The following is an 11,445-nucleotide window of genomic DNA, read 5'->3' on the forward strand; positions in this document are numbered from 1 at the left end:
TGTGATGGCCTTGAAAATCATCTTGTTTCTGAAGATAAGGGAAGGCTAGATTTACTTGATGGAAGAACATCAGATTGGTTCAAAGAATTCGATGGAAGGGTAAGTGATGTAGAAGACAAGGTGTCTGATGCAAACCTTTTGAATTTTGAAACCAATGTTGAAGTGACTGAATTGAAGGTGCAATTCAGTGACATAAAAACCATACTAACAAGCCATGCGAAGCAAATGTCAGAGGAAGTGGCAGGAATTCGCGGGTTAATCAGTAACGACATGTTTGTAGGGGCAAACGTGCATGGAGAAATCTCTAATCGAGTCTCCGAGCCAAGAATTTACGCAGGTTCCAGAAATGCTAGAGAAATTGAGAATTTCTTGTATGACGTTGAGGCATACTTTGAGGCGAATGGAACTGGGGAATGACAAAAAGTAACTCTCGCAGGCAATTAACTTGGTGGTGATGCAAAGGTTTGGTGGAGAACCATGCTGCAAGAAGATGAAGTTGCGGGTTATGCCAATCCTATATCATGGAATGACATGAAAGATGGACTGAGATGTCAGTTCTGGCCAAGAATTGGTGCTTGGTACACAAGAGAGAGTTTGCGTAGGAAAAAAATGACTGGTACACCACAGGCCTATGCTGAAAACTTCCTTGCATTGGTGCAAGAAGTACGTGGCATGAGTGAAGAAGATCAGATGTTCCAATTTCTGGCTGGCGCGAGTTCGAGTTTGATTGCTGAACTCAAGAAGCGCAAAATCCAGAGTATCCAGATGGCTATTCAAGCGGTAAGAGGGCTTACCAGTTGCACAACAACTGAAGATGTGCAAAGCTGTAAAGGTGAGGCCAAAAGGAAGGAAAAATCTGTAGGCAGTAAGCGTAAGCATGAGCCATAGGAAGATGAACTATTCACTTCAGCCCGGAAGTATAGGGGATGTTTCATTTTCAAAGGTTTAGACTTCGCTAGAAGCTGTCCACTTAAGGTGCAACTTAAGGCATCAGTTGGGGATGATTATGGGGATCATTCTAGCAAGACTCGTGAAGGACGAAGTGAAGGTTCAAGGAAGAGACCTCGCAGCGAAGTGGTCGCTCACTTCGACAAAAGAAACTAAGTTAAGAACAAGAGTAAGTGTTGCTGTCTCCATTGGCAACACTTTGACACCAAAACAAGAGTGTTTCTGGCCTTGTTTTATGTAGCTTGAGTTGTTAGTTGTTGCAAACTCTGTGTGTGGAGTTTGGTTTTACATACTTTTATTTTGAGTCTTCAAGTTTGTATATACTTTGCTTTGGTGTAAGCAAGTTGCCTTTTTAATGAAGTTTTAGCTTTCCAAGAGTGATCAGTGGATCAATCATGTAATGGTACATGGTATTGTTATGTAAGAGCAGTAATGAATGAAGGTGTTTTCATTTATAAAGTCTTGCCTCTTTCTTTACGATGTAAAGCTAGTTCATGGGGAGATGCTGCAAGTAGCATACTTAGCCTAACGTATGCAATAGCAAGACAAGTCGAAAGATAATAAGCAAAGCATAGGACAAGGTTCCTAGTTGATGTAGAAGTGATGTTGCTGTTTGGGGATTGCAAAATGGTACGACGGCAGATGGGCGGAGACAATGAAAGCAATACAACAAGTTAAAAATCACATCATCAGCAAGCATGAGTTGGGTAGAACTCATGGCCTTGGCGAAAGACACACACTTTCCAGGCAACAAGCAATGCAGTTCAAAGAAGTATTTGGAGACATACTGGCTTTGAAGGCATGGAAAATGGACAGCTAAAAAGTTAGCTATGTGATGTCCAAAAAGATAGCCAGTCACAGTTTTAAATGGGCTGTGCAACTCAATAGTTTTGGTCAAACCAATTAAGCAAAGAAAACTTGTCATTTCAGTTCGGGTATGCAACATGGCATAAGTATGAATAGTTTATACTTGGTGGCCACATTCAGAGAAACGAGTTCTTGAATGATGCTTGCATAATCAGAGTTTGGCAAGGCATGAAGTGTCGAATTCAGGTGTCTTATGTGAGGAGAACCTCTATGCACTTTGTGACATGCTTAACAAGCGCAGGAGAACAACAATTCAAGGCATGTGCCGGAAAAACTGATTGAAAATGAAGCCAAGTCATTTATGAGTCCTTGTCATGTTGAGTTAGATGCAAAAGGCAAAGTCGGGAGGCGAAAGACTATGGCAATGATCGTGGTGATCATATTAAGAAGAATCATTCCGTGTATACACTTAGGCGTAAATGATTCAAGGAGAAATTCAAGCTAAAGGGAGTTGGCTAAGAAGAATTTCGGGTTTGCATTTGGGTATTGATGCATGATTTGAGTAGCAGCGTAAGCGTTGTGCACGACGCCGAGAAGTGGCTCAAATATATGAGGTCAATGGCAAAGCAGTAAAGCTAAGTGATGCAGATGCAATCGAATGAGGACCATTGGCTTAGGGGTTTGCCAAAATAGTACTTTCGATTTTCAGAAAAGGTTCTGAAAGCAAGTGAAGCAAAGTTAAGACAAGTATGGTGTTCATACTGGGTCGCGTTGGATTAGGTGGGGGAGGTCTATGATCGGTCCTGCAAGTGAGCATAATGATTGTGCATCACAGAGTTGTAGGCCAAGTCATTATCCAGCTGTAATGGCGCAATGCAAAGCTACAATAACGCAACGAAGCCATAATAGCGGTATACTGTATAGACCGTCAAACACTAAGATAGTGATACCCTGCAGGGCCAATGAAGTGCAAGAGTAGCACTACATTTTAAAGACATTTGGCTAAGTAATGGAGCTTATTGGCCGACACAATGAAGCTTCATTAAGGGAAAGGCAAGATGAAGCCAAAGTTGCAAGATGCAACATGCGGTGTGGCATGTTGGCAAGTGGCATGTTGGCATGTCCGTGGAATTGAGTATGCCCAAAATCAAAGATGATGCAAGAAGGTAGAATAGACTAAGAATTAGTCTATGCATTGGTTCCAAGTAGGGCCAAAGCTTGGACAAGTGCAAACAAGTTAGTAATGCAAGAGTGGCATTGCTATTGTCAAGCAAACTTGGCGAAGTGAAGCATATATGACGCATGAGTAACTAGAGTGATTTTAAGAAGTTGGCCTTGATAATTAAAGCACAAGGATGGTCCATGCATTATCTTAGAGCAAGAAATTAGCAGGGCCAAGGCGGCTGAGCAAAAGATCAAGGCTAAATTCAGTAAAGCGCAACAAGTAGTGCAATATATCTCAAGTGACGGTTGCAAGTTGGTTATGAGCTTCACAAGCATGCCAAACACGCGAGACAAAAGAAAACGGTTATAAAGGGAGTTTATAAGCGTGGGAGGAGAGTTCTAACTGCTAGGGAACATGTGTTGGATGATTGGCGCGAGTTAGAGAAGAATTGGCCAGTTAGCACAGTTATTGGCAGTTACAGAACTGCTTTAGGGGACATATGGCTGTCCCATGCGTGTGCAACGGTTGTGCACGGTTTGACCAAGTGAATCTGCTGTATAAATAGTCCTAGAGCATGGAAAATTCGGCAGGTTAGGATATGTGAGAGTGAAGCTTGCATATGAGAGTGAGACACTCAAAATAGAAGAGTTTTTGTAAGGCTAAGGCTTGGTTCAAGGTGAACAAGTCTGTGTAAGTCCCTAAGTGGGAAAGTTTTGTATTTCTTCCCTTTGATGCAATAAAATGAAGTGATTGTGTCATGTTCTAAGTGTTCTTGGTTGTCTGATTATTGTTGGTAAAGTATGGCATGAATTGAGTGCACTATGGGGTGCATTTTATGAGTTTAAGTGAAGAGAAAGAAGGCTAAAGACTTCCGCTGATAAACTGAAGAGTTGGCTGTTTGTGCATAGGTGCAAACTTATAAGGCTGAAGTGCAAGTGCGTGAAGTTTTATTCACAGAACCACTGTACTGCAGGGTTACACTTTCGTGAAAAATATCTGGGGTGTGACACATAGCACCATGGCGAAGGATTTCGCTTAGCTAGGGAAGGGAGACTTGGCCTAGCACCATGGTGAAATATTTCTCTAAGCTATATATATTATTTAAATCTACGGAAAATGGGTCTCACTCGAACCTTGTTATGACGCCATGTCATCCCTTGGATAAATCACACGGAAACTCAGTTCCGTGTAAATAGTACCGCACAGAAATTGAGTTTTTTTTCTTTTTCTTCCAATTTTTTTGTTGTTGGAGTATTTGTATAGGTTAATAGGTAAAAAATGAGTTTTAGTAAATCTGAATAGTGAAAAAGAGAAGTTTTAGTGTAAAAGAGAAAAAACCAGAAACGTGTACTCGGTATTAGTTGAAAATCACACGAAAACTGAGTTTCCTTAAAGTAGTTTTTCAACAAAAACTGAGTTTTCGCGTGATTTCTCTTAGCTACAAGGTGGATCAGATCTGATCAACTTTGAAGTGTATCTAAGGGATATCGTTACATTTAAGCGATACATAAGACCATAGCAGTTGGATTTCGCTACAATTAAGTTATAGCGAAGCGAAATCGCTTACCATAATGCTTGGCCTAAGAAGGACGTAGCATCACATACCTTAACACAAATCTTCAGCCTTTTGTAGAAAATCATATTTGCGCAAACTAATCTATGTTACGCATCCAAAACTTTTTTATATTCATTTGTGGAAGCTTTAGTGGATGTACTTGAACCCTTTGATGCAAAGTTTAGCAGTTAAAATAATAAAACTTCAACATGAATCATAACCGCTACTAACTGATTGTTTTGGGTCACGCCAAACATACATATTGATGAAACAAATGGATTTATGACTACAAAAGAAGAAACCTCCTTACAACTTTTCAAGCCGACATGAAAAACTTCAAATCTTTAAATCGATTATCCTATAAAATTAGGATTATGGTGAAAAATTATTGAAACAATAACTTAAAGATATGGAGGGATGGAGGAAACAATAGCGTCATGCCATCCCATAGCTAAACTTCAATGTATATGTAATGAAAGTAACAATTCATTTTTCTTTCCTTAAAATTATTTTTTGACTATTTTTTATGTGCAAATAAAAAGTCATTGTTGTCATCAATTTTGGTGTAAATACAGACAAGTACATAATCTGATTACACAAAAGTTGAATATTAAAATTGGGGGAGGATCGGTTGACATTTTTATCCTCACATTATCTCACAATTTCGGCGCCAATTTTTTTATAAAACACATTTGATAGTGAGTTTGAAATTATTCGATATTTATTTCTCTTACAAATCTCTACATGCATTCTTACCAGGAAAAAGACATTCCAATATACTTAGATTTAAAAAAAAAGTAGAAACAAATAAACAGTTAATAAACTCTTCAAATAAGAGTAAAAATTGAATGGAGAAAAGAAATATACAAGCGAAAACAGAAAAGTTAATTATGTACTGTATGTAAAGATGAAAATGGTGATGAAGCGCGTTGAAAGAAGAAAATATGCTCCTCATGGTCTCAGTATCAACACAAATGTCTCTTTTTTCCTCATTGGATTTTAATAAAGCCATCTTAACATTTTGAGTTTAGGTTTGTCTTTGCTCAAATAAATTTGAAATACTAAACTTTCCAACTTGGTTATCACACTCAGAAAAAAAAACCCTTAGATGATGCTCGACTATGTCAAGTTTAACAATCCTTTATGTGTTTTTACTTTTTTAAAATTTAGTAAAAAACCAAAATCTATATTAGTATATGATATCAAAAAACTCTAAAATCCACGTTTTATCGTATTTTTTTTTGAACCTTATTAACATGAGCAAAAGAATTGATTTGAGGAGGGAAAGCTTATGAGGGGGAATTCTTATTTTTTGTAGGTATTGACTTCTTAGAATAGAAATGAAATCCTTGAGGTTAAAATCTATTATTCATCCTAAGATCCCGAAGATGTTTTTTGCTTTGGTGTTTTTTTCTCCGAATTAATGTAAAAACGAGGTGTAATTGTTCTTTTGAAGTCCCTATACCATCAAGTGCCATGCTTCAAATTTTTTATTTTTTTTAAAATAATCAAGTTCCCGTATCCGAGTCATGTGTCGAAAGATCGCCAAAATGACCAAACTAAGGCTAAAAATCCTTTATTCTCTTACTGCATATAAATGTACAAATTGTATCTTGAAATAACGTATCTTCTTTCTCTAAATTTCTAAGCTTAAACCACTTAGAAAACCTCTGTTTTCTTGAAGAACTTTGATTTTATCCCAAAGTGACAATGGCATCATCATCAAACCTTGGATCAACATCATTACATTCTTATTCCAAAATTACCCAAGTAGATTTAGTGAACCGATACAGTTGGAATTTTGAAGTTATGATATCTCTTTTTTTTATGAGAAGAACATGAAAAGACGAGGGTAACCAAATATACCATAATCTTAAACTTTTCCACCTATAAGTCTTATTGCCGAAAGTGATTGTCTATGGACTGAGTCGAGACAATACAACGAATCGGTATTCACACTTTATGTGATCGTCTATGGATACTCGAGACAGTACAACAATCAAAGTGTGATTACTTGATAATAGGTTCGGACTTAACCAAACTCTATAGGATCAGTATCAAGTAAATACAGAGTTAACGTTTGTGTAATTTACTTTAAATTATAATAAAAAAAATTATAATTGCGGAAAACAAAAGTAAATGACACAACAAGATTTTGTTAACGAGGAAACCGCAAATGCAGAAAACCCTCGGGACCTAGTCCAGAATTGAATACTCTCAGAATTAATCCGCTACACAAAATCATACCAACTTCGTATAGTTGAGACCAAGCAACTAAACCTATAGTTCACCTAGTTTCTTTAGTATCCATGCGCTTCCGACATTCAATAAGTGCACGCACTGGAACAATTCCTTTGGTTCGTATTCCAACCAGTAAAGGAACAACAAATCTGTTCGGTAACAACTCTATTCAATCTCAATGATATGAGTTAGATAAAGGGCTCTTCTGTTTAATCCATTAAAATCCTTTGCCGGGTTTAGATCTATCTATCCAACAACTACCAAAGTAGCAGAGTTTAGATTTTGCAATCAAATATAGGATCTACCAAGATACTATATAGTGATGCCGATCTACATAACTAATCAATCAAATCTATCAAGGATAAACCTATTATAGTTGGATCCCAGCCGATCAATTTTTGTGCACACCAAATATTATGAAACCAATAAGAAATCTTCTTTGTCTTCAATCTTCTTTGTCTTAAAATCTTCTTAAATATTCAATAAACACCCGCATATCGCAACTTGAATCTCTTGTGATCAATCACACACAGAAAGGAGTCTGTTAACAATGGATTATCACAAGACGTCTTTAGATCTATAAACAGTTCTAAAGATCCCGTCGATACTTCGATCTAGTTTGAGTGAATCTTATATCAGGAGAGAAGATTCTCAAGAATAAACAAACTAGGTGCAATCAAAGTTCAACAACCGTTAGTCAATCAAATCAAATCGAAAACTAATAATACTGTAATTATCTAGTTTCCCACAAATGGTACTCGTAGAGCTTCTTGATCCCACATAAGTCTTTAAACGAGCGGTCGTAAGAGATTTCGCCTAATTAGGGTACTTTCTTCTCCGAGTAGACGGATCCACTAGTAACAACACAACAAGGTAGTTTTGCTGGCTCTTAGGATAGTTTGCTCGAAATGCAAACTTGGGTATTTATAGACCATGAAAGTTCGGACACCAAGGAATTTCCAAAACCGAATATTCTTCAAGATATGCAATAAATTCCCAAATCGGTTTTCATAATTCCTAGAAATTCTCTTTCCAAAATTAACCGAAATCCTACTTGAAAATCTCCAATTAGTAAATGCACATTACCAATTTTTATTTTCTAGAGATATGCATTTTAATTGCTGGTAATTAAAAGCATATACAATTAACAACCTTAATTAAAAGATTCTCAACTTATTTCGGTCCGGGATCTCCTTGAGTTATTAATGAATATCTTTGAACAATAAAAGATAAGAGTTACTGAACATGTTCAAAGTATGTTGACATCTTGAGTTCAAAGTAATCGGTGCTATCTTATAAAAATAATCTGGTAGGAATCGATATTACCCAATAAAAATAATCATGTAGGATCGATTATACCAATCGCTGGGATCGGTCACAAAAGTTACCAGGACCGGTTACATCAGTTACCAGGATCGGTTACATCAATTACCAGGACCGGTTACACCAATTACCTTATAAAATTAATCGGGTAGGGACCGGTTACTACCTCATAAAAATAATTAGGTGGGATCGGTTACACCTATATATGGTATCTACTTGTGATCGGTCACACCAGTCACTAGGATTGGTTACACCAATTACAAGGATCGATTACAAAAGCCTTTTGTGATTGGTCATACCAATTACTAGGATCGGTTACACCAATTACAAATATCGATCATACCATCTAAGGTAATTACTTAGGATCGGTTACACTAATAAAAGTCATACCAACACATAAGTCAGGCATTGTGACTAGTTTTACCAAGATACATAACAAGTTATGATCGGTTCTACTAACTCACACATATTGGTAATCCAAAGATATGCAATGAATAACAATACCAATAAGCCTAACGATTTCCCTTTCGATTCATAAAACAAGTTCCTGAACTTCCTTTAAACGAATGTAAACATTGTTTCTTAGGACGCAATCTTCCCCCATACCGATACACATAATCACAATAGCATTCATACGATTATGTCGATGTCTTATATACGAAGTTCAAAAGATAAGCGTTATACTTCGTATTCTAATTCCTTAACACTATGTCTACTAGAGTATAATCATTCACAGCTTCGCAGTTATGTTTTCAATATAGCACGACTTGAAAGATATGTTGGGAATGAAACAGTTCAAGTCAAAATATTCTCGGAAGGATGATGTCGTCGATGTAGCTTGTTACTTCTTCACATTCTTCAAGTCTTCGAGTAATACTTGTATGTCTCATTATCCTAATATTTCTAGCCTAACCTATACGAAGTTGTCTCCAGTACATAATCAAGCGACTCTTTAATTGAGTTTTGATTCACTAAAATATGATAACCAAACTTGACATACCAACGCTTGGTGGGTTCAACCGAGCTATGCTCTAACAGAACAAAAAGACCGAAACCCATTATCTTCATGTTGTTTTAACATCTGACAAGGATATTGTATCTAAGATTCTTTCTTAACTAAGTGATACCATTAACGGAGAAAGGAAGAAGAAATCTGTTCCAAAACCCGAGGTTCTTGAACCAGTATTTCTTGGGGTAGAAACCTACAACTCCAATCAACCCATTGCTTGTGTTGGCTTGTTAAAAGAAAATATTTATTTGTTATATCATAGAAAAGTTTTCAATCAAGATACTGAAGAATAAAATCCTCAATCACGCACTGAAGAAAATATATTTGTTTGATATTTTCATTTTAGTGATGACCCATAACACTTGAAAAAACATGTTCCATCTCAGGAGTTCCGCAGGTTTAAAACTCATTTTCATAAATAAAAGTTTCATTATTTAGGGAAAGTAATGTGCATGTTGTCTAATTTAGCCTCAAATGTGTTTAGGACTGATGTTTGAGCAATCTTAGAAAAGCGGCTAGTAACGATCGTTCAAATCCTAAAGATGGCTTAACATCAAACAAGCATGGTACAAAACTTGGTTAATGTGCGAAATCATAGATGTGTTTACGAGTTCACGATAATGCTCCAAAACTTCAAATGGTATATAAAGATGAGATTTCCTAACACTCCTCCACTGAGTCTTGTAGCGAGAACCCTGGATATGATCTTGTTTATGCTTGAAATAAGTTTTCCTATCTATGCTTGTCATAACTGGATTTTGCTGATCATTTGACCAAGTAAAAGATAATCCTTGCAGAAGTAAATCAATTAGCCCAAAACTTTATATAAAGGTAGAGAAATCCTTCAGATCGATATATAGATATAATTATGAATGAGTTTGAAGATAATTGTCTGAAACTTCAAATGGTAAATGGGAAGGCTGGTTTAGAAAAAAAAATTATAATAGTTTTGTATGCCTACATCTCTCTATTCCAGACATGAGTCCTGTAACCTTCAAAAAACGTTCCATCACCGATGTAAGCTAAAGTGAAATTACGGAAAATGATCGTCTTGTTGTAGTCCGAATGGTGTTTCTAAACAATCTCTCCTTTCTGTGTTGATGATACCCCGTCCTAGCCCATAACCAAAAAATCCTTTCCTCTACCGTACCATGTTTCTTAATCTTCATTAGCTTTGACAGTATAGCCATGATGAAACCCTAGATACTGATACCATAACTGGGAGGACAAGAGAAGAGAAGAGAAGAGGAGAAGTGAACAGTATGCAAGCTTCTTATTTTAAAAGAATAAGAAGCGTTGCTTTGTATTTCTTTTTTCTTTTAATTTATCTTTTATTGATTTTATTGATCAAAGATAATAATAATAAGGATGCTAAATCGGGACTTCCTAATCATTTGGACCGGTCATTATTTAGATATAGAGAAAGATTACACACCCATGAGCTCACCCAAAATGTTGAGAAAGAAGAATGAAATGTTTAGAAATAGAGAAAGATTACACACCTATAAGCTCACCCAAAATGTTTAATTTCAAGACTCGGAGAAGGAGCTTTCGAATAATTTTCTTATTTTGGATTTGCATTTATTTTTAAAACCATACAAAACAAGTAGAAAACCATCCGGAGAAAGAGAATATGATGTTTTTTTCTTTTTTGGAGTATCCTTTACGAACATATTATTCAATGTCGTTAGTAATGAGAACGTTGTATAATTATCATATTGTTTTAACTATATCCATGTCTAGCATCCTACTTTATTATAATAACAAAACTTAAAAATAACTATCTCCCATACTTAAAGAATGAGTTTTATAAATCTTATATATTAGAAAACTTTTAAAAGATCTACATAGTGAGTATAAACATAACTATTGAATTGAATAATGTATTCTTTCCCTTTAAGAAAAAAATAATATATATATATATATATATATATATATATATATATATATATTAAGAATAGGGAATAGCCCAGTGGTTGAAGTGTTGTTCTACTAATATAGAGGTGGTGGGTTCAATTCTCACCATGTTCAAAATTTTTATGGAAAAATAAATATATTAAGAAATAATATTCAAAAATCAACAACATAAAGAGACGATTGAATAAAACTAGTTGGAATAGTAGCAACAAACTGGGCTTCAACCCCTTTCTGAATCACAATCTCTAGTCTATGAAAACAAAATTTACATTTCCTTGCATTAACATCGAATCTAGACAGGTGATTGTGCAGTCTCTTAAAAAATACAACGGTGTCCTCCCCAAGTTCACCAAACGTGGAAAAGGCCAAAGCACCAAACATAACCCTGACAAACACACTTATCAAGATAATTCTTATGTTTACGCGTAATGGCATTACTTAAGGCAAGACCTTGGAACGCACGAACTCCACCACCGGTAA

The sequence above is a fragment of the Papaver somniferum genome, chromosome 4 (genome assembly GCF_003573695.1).
Source record: "Papaver somniferum cultivar HN1 chromosome 4, ASM357369v1, whole genome shotgun sequence".
NCBI lineage: Eukaryota > Viridiplantae > Streptophyta > Magnoliopsida > Ranunculales > Papaveraceae > Papaver > Papaver somniferum.